At 55.5% G+C, this 7,535-nt stretch overlaps 9 non-coding genes across 9 annotated transcripts in view; all 9 read right to left on the bottom strand.

Annotated features, from left to right (window-relative positions):
- LOC141794076 (U6 spliceosomal RNA) overlaps positions 1 to 78 on the bottom strand; it is a 107-nt gene extending 29 nt beyond the window's left edge. The window contains exon 1 of the small nuclear RNA XR_012598523.1: positions 1 to 78. This exon is cut by the window's left edge and continues 29 nt beyond it. This is a non-coding gene — a small nuclear RNA (U6 spliceosomal RNA).
- A 668-nt stretch (positions 79 to 746) lies between these two features.
- On the bottom strand, positions 747 to 853 carry LOC141794074 (U6 spliceosomal RNA). The gene has a single exon (XR_012598521.1). It is a non-coding gene; the product is annotated as a U6 spliceosomal RNA (small nuclear RNA).
- A 668-nt stretch (positions 854 to 1,521) lies between these two features.
- Positions 1,522 to 1,628, bottom strand: LOC141794073 (U6 spliceosomal RNA). Its single transcript, XR_012598520.1, has one exon. It is a non-coding gene; the product is annotated as a U6 spliceosomal RNA (small nuclear RNA).
- A 668-nt stretch (positions 1,629 to 2,296) lies between these two features.
- On the bottom strand, positions 2,297 to 2,403 carry LOC141794072 (U6 spliceosomal RNA). Its single transcript, XR_012598519.1, has one exon. It is a non-coding gene; the product is annotated as a U6 spliceosomal RNA (small nuclear RNA).
- Positions 2,404 to 3,071: 668 nt separating this feature from the next.
- On the bottom strand, positions 3,072 to 3,178 carry LOC141794071 (U6 spliceosomal RNA). Its single transcript, XR_012598518.1, has one exon. It is a non-coding gene; the product is annotated as a U6 spliceosomal RNA (small nuclear RNA).
- Positions 3,179 to 3,846: 668 nt separating this feature from the next.
- On the bottom strand, positions 3,847 to 3,953 carry LOC141794070 (U6 spliceosomal RNA). Its single transcript, XR_012598517.1, has one exon. It is a non-coding gene; the product is annotated as a U6 spliceosomal RNA (small nuclear RNA).
- Positions 3,954 to 4,621: 668 nt separating this feature from the next.
- On the bottom strand, positions 4,622 to 4,728 carry LOC141794069 (U6 spliceosomal RNA). Its single transcript, XR_012598516.1, has one exon. It is a non-coding gene; the product is annotated as a U6 spliceosomal RNA (small nuclear RNA).
- A 668-nt stretch (positions 4,729 to 5,396) lies between these two features.
- LOC141794068 (U6 spliceosomal RNA) lies at positions 5,397 to 5,503 on the bottom strand. Its single transcript, XR_012598515.1, has one exon. It is a non-coding gene; the product is annotated as a U6 spliceosomal RNA (small nuclear RNA).
- Positions 5,504 to 6,171: 668 nt separating this feature from the next.
- On the bottom strand, positions 6,172 to 6,278 carry LOC141794067 (U6 spliceosomal RNA). The gene has a single exon (XR_012598514.1). It is a non-coding gene; the product is annotated as a U6 spliceosomal RNA (small nuclear RNA).
- Between the last annotated feature and the right edge of the window lie 1,257 nt (positions 6,279 to 7,535).

Here is a 7,535-nt window from a genome sequence, read left to right as displayed (position 1 = left end):
TGTCATCCTTGCGCAGGGGCCATGCTAATCTTCTCTGTATCGATTCCAATTTATTATATGTGCTGCCGGAGCAAGCACACTGTTGAGCCCTGGCTGCCTAACATTTATACTGCCAGCTGGCAGAGGGACCCCTGGGCCGTGGTGCAGGCCGGCTGGGCGGCTGTCCCTGTTAGGCTACACCCAAAGCACAAGAACTGTGTCTGTATTGGGCAGCAGGAGAAAGACCTCGTCCTTGACTCTTGCTGACATCTACACGCTTGAAATGGCCAAGCACTGCCTGCCTTTTTTGGCCAGTATATTTGTGAAATGTGGCATCGGGGCTGGGCCTGACACCCAGCTCATGCTTCCAAGGGGTTTGGCCTCCAGTTTCTCTTTTTGCCAGCAAGCAGACGTGTGCCCGAGCAGACGGAATGCGGCGCGTCTTTGACCGGCCTCCCTGGTCGGGTTGGGTTGGACCTGTGTAATGGGGCAAGGCCTTGCGGCACTTTCCACTGGGTCTCGCTCAGGATTTGCGGATTCACTGCAGTAGCCAGAGCGCTCTCAGGTCACGGCACAAAACGGCCGGATGGGATAGCAGCAGGGCTACGTCTATAGCGCAGGGCTCTGCGGCGCTCTCTCCCCAGCACAATGGCTTCTGCATGGGGCAGGATGGTGTTGGGCCTCAAGAGCCTCAAGTTGCTCAAGTTGTGTTCCGCAGGGGAGACACACACTGCCCTCACAAGTGCTCAGGGGAGCCCCGGGCCCCTCAAAAGTGGAAACGCTTCACGAATTTGCGTGTCATCCTTGCGCAGGGGCCATGCTAATCTTCTCTGTATCGATTCCAATTTATTATATGTGCTGCCGGAGCAAGCACACTGTTGAGCCCTGGCTGCCTAACATTTATACTGCCAGCTGGCAGAGGGACCCCTGGGCCGTGGTGCAGGCCGGCTGGGCGGCTGTCCCTGTTAGGCTACACCCAAAGCACAAGAACTGTGTCTGTATTGGGCAGCAGGAGAAAGACCTCGTCCTTGACTCTTGCTGACATCTACACGCTTGAAATGGCCAAGCACTGCCTGCCTTTTTTGGCCAGTATATTTGTGAAATGTGGCATCGGGGCTGGGCCTGACACCCAGCTCATGCTTCCAAGGGGTTTGGCCTCCAGTTTCTCTTTTTGCCAGCAAGCAGACGTGTGCCCGAGCAGACGGAATGCGGCGCGTCTTTGACCGGCCTCCCTGGTCGGGTTGGGTTGGACCTGTGTAATGGGGCAAGGCCTTGCGGCACTTTCCACTGGGTCTCGCTCAGGATTTGCGGATTCACTGCAGTAGCCAGAGCGCTCTCAGGTCACGGCACAAAACGGCCGGATGGGATAGCAGCAGGGCTACGTCTATAGCGCAGGGCTCTGCGGCGCTCTCTCCCCAGCACAATGGCTTCTGCATGGGGCAGGATGGTGTTGGGCCTCAAGAGCCTCAAGTTGCTCAAGTTGTGTTCCGCAGGGGAGACACACACTGCCCTCACAAGTGCTCAGGGGAGCCCCGGGCCCCTCAAAAGTGGAAACGCTTCACGAATTTGCGTGTCATCCTTGCGCAGGGGCCATGCTAATCTTCTCTGTATCGATTCCAATTTATTATATGTGCTGCCGGAGCAAGCACACTGTTGAGCCCTGGCTGCCTAACATTTATACTGCCAGCTGGCAGAGGGACCCCTGGGCCGTGGTGCAGGCCGGCTGGGCGGCTGTCCCTGTTAGGCTACACCCAAAGCACAAGAACTGTGTCTGTATTGGGCAGCAGGAGAAAGACCTCGTCCTTGACTCTTGCTGACATCTACACGCTTGAAATGGCCAAGCACTGCCTGCCTTTTTTGGCCAGTATATTTGTGAAATGTGGCATCGGGGCTGGGCCTGACACCCAGCTCATGCTTCCAAGGGGTTTGGCCTCCAGTTTCTCTTTTTGCCAGCAAGCAGACGTGTGCCCGAGCAGACGGAATGCGGCGCGTCTTTGACCGGCCTCCCTGGTCGGGTTGGGTTGGACCTGTGTAATGGGGCAAGGCCTTGCGGCACTTTCCACTGGGTCTCGCTCAGGATTTGCGGATTCACTGCAGTAGCCAGAGCGCTCTCAGGTCACGGCACAAAACGGCCGGATGGGATAGCAGCAGGGCTACGTCTATGGCGCAGGGCTCTGCGGCGCTCTCTCCCCAGCACAATGGCTTCTGCATGGGGCAGGATGGTGTTGGGCCTCAAGAGCCTCAAGTTGCTCAAGTTGTGTTCCGCAGGGGAGACACACACTGCCCTCACAAGTGCTCAGGGGAGCCCCGGGCCCCTCAAAAGTGGAAACGCTTCACGAATTTGCGTGTCATCCTTGCGCAGGGGCCATGCTAATCTTCTCTGTATCGATTCCAATTTATTATATGTGCTGCCGGAGCAAGCACACTGTTGAGCCCTGGCTGCCTAACATTTATACTGCCAGCTGGCAGAGGGACCCCTGGGCCGTGGTGCAGGCCGGCTGGGCGGCTGTCCCTGTTAGGCTACACCCAAAGCACAAGAACTGTGTCTGTATTGGGCAGCAGGAGAAAGACCTCGTCCTTGACTCTTGCTGACATCTACACGCTTGAAATGGCCAAGCACTGCCTGCCTTTTTTGGCCAGTATATTTGTGAAATGTGGCATCGGGGCTGGGCCTGACACCCAGCTCATGCTTCCAAGGGGTTTGGCCTCCAGTTTCTCTTTTTGCCAGCAAGCAGACGTGTGCCCGAGCAGACGGAATGCGGCGCGTCTTTGACCGGCCTCCCTGGTCGGGTTGGGTTGGACCTGTGTAATGGGGCAAGGCCTTGCGGCACTTTCCACTGGGTCTCGCTCAGGATTTGCGGATTCACTGCAGTAGCCAGAGCGCTCTCAGGTCACGGCACAAAACGGCCGGATGGGATAGCAGCAGGGCTACGTCTATAGCGCAGGGCTCTGCGGCGCTCTCTCCCCAGCACAATGGCTTCTGCATGGGGCAGGATGGTGTTGGGCCTCAAGAGCCTCAAGTTGCTCAAGTTGTGTTCCGCAGGGGAGACACACACTGCCCTCACAAGTGCTCAGGGGAGCCCCGGGCCCCTCAAAAGTGGAAACGCTTCACGAATTTGCGTGTCATCCTTGCGCAGGGGCCATGCTAATCTTCTCTGTATCGATTCCAATTTATTATATGTGCTGCCGGAGCAAGCACACTGTTGAGCCCTGGCTGCCTAACATTTATACTGCCAGCTGGCAGAGGGACCCCTGGGCCGTGGTGCAGGCCGGCTGGGCGGCTGTCCCTGTTAGGCTACACCCAAAGCACAAGAACTGTGTCTGTATTGGGCAGCAGGAGAAAGACCTCGTCCTTGACTCTTGCTGACATCTACACGCTTGAAATGGCCAAGCACTGCCTGCCTTTTTTGGCCAGTATATTTGTGAAATGTGGCATCGGGGCTGGGCCTGACACCCAGCTCATGCTTCCAAGGGGTTTGGCCTCCAGTTTCTCTTTTTGCCAGCAAGCAGACGTGTGCCCGAGCAGACGGAATGCGGCGCGTCTTTGACCGGCCTCCCTGGTCGGGTTGGGTTGGACCTGTGTAATGGGGCAAGGCCTTGCGGCACTTTCCACTGGGTCTCGCTCAGGATTTGCGGATTCACTGCAGTAGCCAGAGCGCTCTCAGGTCACGGCACAAAACGGCCGGATGGGATAGCAGCAGGGCTACGTCTATGGCGCAGGGCTCTGCGGCGCTCTCTCCCCAGCACAATGGCTTCTGCATGGGGCAGGATGGTGTTGGGCCTCAAGAGCCTCAAGTTGCTCAAGTTGTGTTCCGCAGGGGAGACACACACTGCCCTCACAAGTGCTCAGGGGAGCCCCGGGCCCCTCAAAAGTGGAAACGCTTCACGAATTTGCGTGTCATCCTTGCGCAGGGGCCATGCTAATCTTCTCTGTATCGATTCCAATTTATTATATGTGCTGCCGGAGCAAGCACACTGTTGAGCCCTGGCTGCCTAACATTTATACTGCCAGCTGGCAGAGGGACCCCTGGGCCGTGGTGCAGGCCGGCTGGGCGGCTGTCCCTGTTAGGCTACACCCAAAGCACAAGAACTGTGTCTGTATTGGGCAGCAGGAGAAAGACCTCGTCCTTGACTCTTGCTGACATCTACACGCTTGAAATGGCCAAGCACTGCCTGCCTTTTTTGGCCAGTATATTTGTGAAATGTGGCATCGGGGCTGGGCCTGACACCCAGCTCATGCTTCCAAGGGGTTTGGCCTCCAGTTTCTCTTTTTGCCAGCAAGCAGACGTGTGCCCGAGCAGACGGAATGCGGCGCGTCTTTGACCGGCCTCCCTGGTCGGGTTGGGTTGGACCTGTGTAATGGGGCAAGGCCTTGCGGCACTTTCCACTGGGTCTCGCTCAGGATTTGCGGATTCACTGCAGTAGCCAGAGCGCTCTCAGGTCACGGCACAAAACGGCCGGATGGGATAGCAGCAGGGCTACGTCTATAGCGCAGGGCTCTGCGGCGCTCTCTCCCCAGCACAATGGCTTCTGCATGGGGCAGGATGGTGTTGGGCCTCAAGAGCCTCAAGTTGCTCAAGTTGTGTTCCGCAGGGGAGACACACACTGCCCTCACAAGTGCTCAGGGGAGCCCCGGGCCCCTCAAAAGTGGAAACGCTTCACGAATTTGCGTGTCATCCTTGCGCAGGGGCCATGCTAATCTTCTCTGTATCGATTCCAATTTATTATATGTGCTGCCGGAGCAAGCACACTGTTGAGCCCTGGCTGCCTAACATTTATACTGCCAGCTGGCAGAGGGACCCCTGGGCCGTGGTGCAGGCCGGCTGGGCGGCTGTCCCTGTTAGGCTACACCCAAAGCACAAGAACTGTGTCTGTATTGGGCAGCAGGAGAAAGACCTCGTCCTTGACTCTTGCTGACATCTACACGCTTGAAATGGCCAAGCACTGCCTGCCTTTTTTGGCCAGTATATTTGTGAAATGTGGCATCGGGGCTGGGCCTGACACCCAGCTCATGCTTCCAAGGGGTTTGGCCTCCAGTTTCTCTTTTTGCCAGCAAGCAGACGTGTGCCCGAGCAGACGGAATGCGGCGCGTCTTTGACCGGCCTCCCTGGTCGGGTTGGGTTGGACCTGTGTAATGGGGCAAGGCCTTGCGGCACTTTCCACTGGGTCTCGCTCAGGATTTGCGGATTCACTGCAGTAGCCAGAGCGCTCTCAGGTCACGGCACAAAACGGCCGGATGGGATAGCAGCAGGGCTACGTCTATAGCGCAGGGCTCTGCGGCGCTCTCTCCCCAGCACAATGGCTTCTGCATGGGGCAGGATGGTGTTGGGCCTCAAGAGCCTCAAGTTGCTCAAGTTGTGTTCCGCAGGGGAGACACACACTGCCCTCACAAGTGCTCAGGGGAGCCCCGGGCCCCTCAAAAGTGGAAACGCTTCACGAATTTGCGTGTCATCCTTGCGCAGGGGCCATGCTAATCTTCTCTGTATCGATTCCAATTTATTATATGTGCTGCCGGAGCAAGCACACTGTTGAGCCCTGGCTGCCTAACATTTATACTGCCAGCTGGCAGAGGGACCCCTGGGCCGTGGTGCAGGCCGGCTGGGCGGCTGTCCCTGTTAGGCTACACCCAAAGCACAAGAACTGTGTCTGTATTGGGCAGCAGGAGAAAGACCTCGTCCTTGACTCTTGCTGACATCTACACGCTTGAAATGGCCAAGCACTGCCTGCCTTTTTTGGCCAGTATATTTGTGAAATGTGGCATCGGGGCTGGGCCTGACACCCAGCTCATGCTTCCAAGGGGTTTGGCCTCCAGTTTCTCTTTTTGCCAGCAAGCAGACGTGTGCCCGAGCAGACGGAATGCGGCGCGTCTTTGACCGGCCTCCCTGGTCGGGTTGGGTTGGACCTGTGTAATGGGGCAAGGCCTTGCGGCACTTTCCACTGGGTCTCGCTCAGGATTTGCGGATTCACTGCAGTAGCCAGAGCGCTCTCAGGTCACGGCACAAAACGGCCGGATGGGATAGCAGCAGGGCTACGTCTATGGCGCAGGGCTCTGCGGCGCTCTCTCCCCAGCACAATGGCTTCTGCATGGGGCAGGATGGTGTTGGGCCTCAAGAGCCTCAAGTTGCTCAAGTTGTGTTCCGCAGGGGAGACACACACTGCCCTCACAAGTGCTCAGGGGAGCCCCGGGCCCCTCAAAAGTGGAAACGCTTCACGAATTTGCGTGTCATCCTTGCGCAGGGGCCATGCTAATCTTCTCTGTATCGATTCCAATTTATTATATGTGCTGCCGGAGCAAGCACACTGTTGAGCCCTGGCTGCCTAACATTTATACTGCCAGCTGGCAGAGGGACCCCTGGGCCGTGGTGCAGGCCGGCTGGGCGGCTGTCCCTGTTAGGCTACACCCAAAGCACAAGAACTGTGTCTGTATTGGGCAGCAGGAGAAAGACCTCGTCCTTGACTCTTGCTGACATCTACACGCTTGGAATGGCCAAGCACTGCCTGCCTTTTTTGGCCAGTATATTTGTGAAATGTGGCATCCGGGCTGGGCCTGACACCCAGCTCATGCAGCCAAGGGGTTTGGCCTCCAGTTTCTCTTTTTGCCAGCAAGCAGACGTGTGCCCGAGCAGACAGAATGTGGCGCGTCTTTGACTGGCCTCCCTGGTCGGGTTGGGTTGGACCTGTGTAATGGGGCATGGCCTTGCTGCTTAAATAATAGCGCAGGGTTTGAGGTACTTTTTCCCCATACTACATATTGACATTTAAGATCAATTAAGTAGGTCCCAGATATGTATATGGCTGCACAGTACAGTGGAGTCTTTTTGCTCTTTTAAGTTTGCACTCTTGTTACTTTCTCTTGCTCCTTAATATGGATTGTTCTTAAGTGTAATGGATAACCTACAACTGTGTGTGAGGCTAATCTTTTTAACTTGTGTTCCTTGCTGTTGCAGATGAGTTTAATGTGAAGGCTATTGAGCTTAAGCTGCTTCAAAAAAATCTGCTTTAGGCTCCTAATTACCTAAAATATATTTTCCTTCAGCTAGGGAGGTAAATCAAATGAAGGCAAGTGGCTTTTCTGTAAATGCTTTGGTCACATTATTTTTTATCCTTTTTTCTTTATGAGAGTCTTAAAGTTCGAGCTGTGAAACACAAGTACAGTCACACTTACCCACAGCTACACACCGATACACATAGCTGTGTTCACAGCCAGTCCTCTCACAGTGTCTCACACGTAGCCTTGTTGGTACGTTGTCCTTTTTGTGCTATAAAAATATTGCTCATTACATCCTGAGCCCATTGGGCAGAGGAAAGGTTGAATTAAAGATTTGATGGGATAGGTTGTGATGTGCTAGCATTTAGCTGAGAACCACCAGTCCCTGCGTTAGCCCCGCCCTGCTCTGACCAGCCACCAGGAAAGGTCGATGCTAATGCTGTCTGGTGTCCTTACCCACTCTAGTTCTGTTTCCCTCAGCCTTTCTCTCTTCCTCCATGTGCAGTTTGGAAGTCATTGTTCACACACATCATTGATATATTTAGAAAAAGTCCCGCCGGATCACTTT

This window comes from Halichoeres trimaculatus, unplaced genomic scaffold (genome assembly GCF_033239565.1).
Source record: "Halichoeres trimaculatus isolate MK-OKI-2021-1 unplaced genomic scaffold, fHalTri1.1 fHalTri1_scaffold_7, whole genome shotgun sequence".
Lineage (NCBI taxonomy): Eukaryota > Metazoa > Chordata > Actinopteri > Labriformes > Labridae > Halichoeres > Halichoeres trimaculatus.
This window is presented reverse-complemented; position numbering and strand designations above follow the sequence as displayed.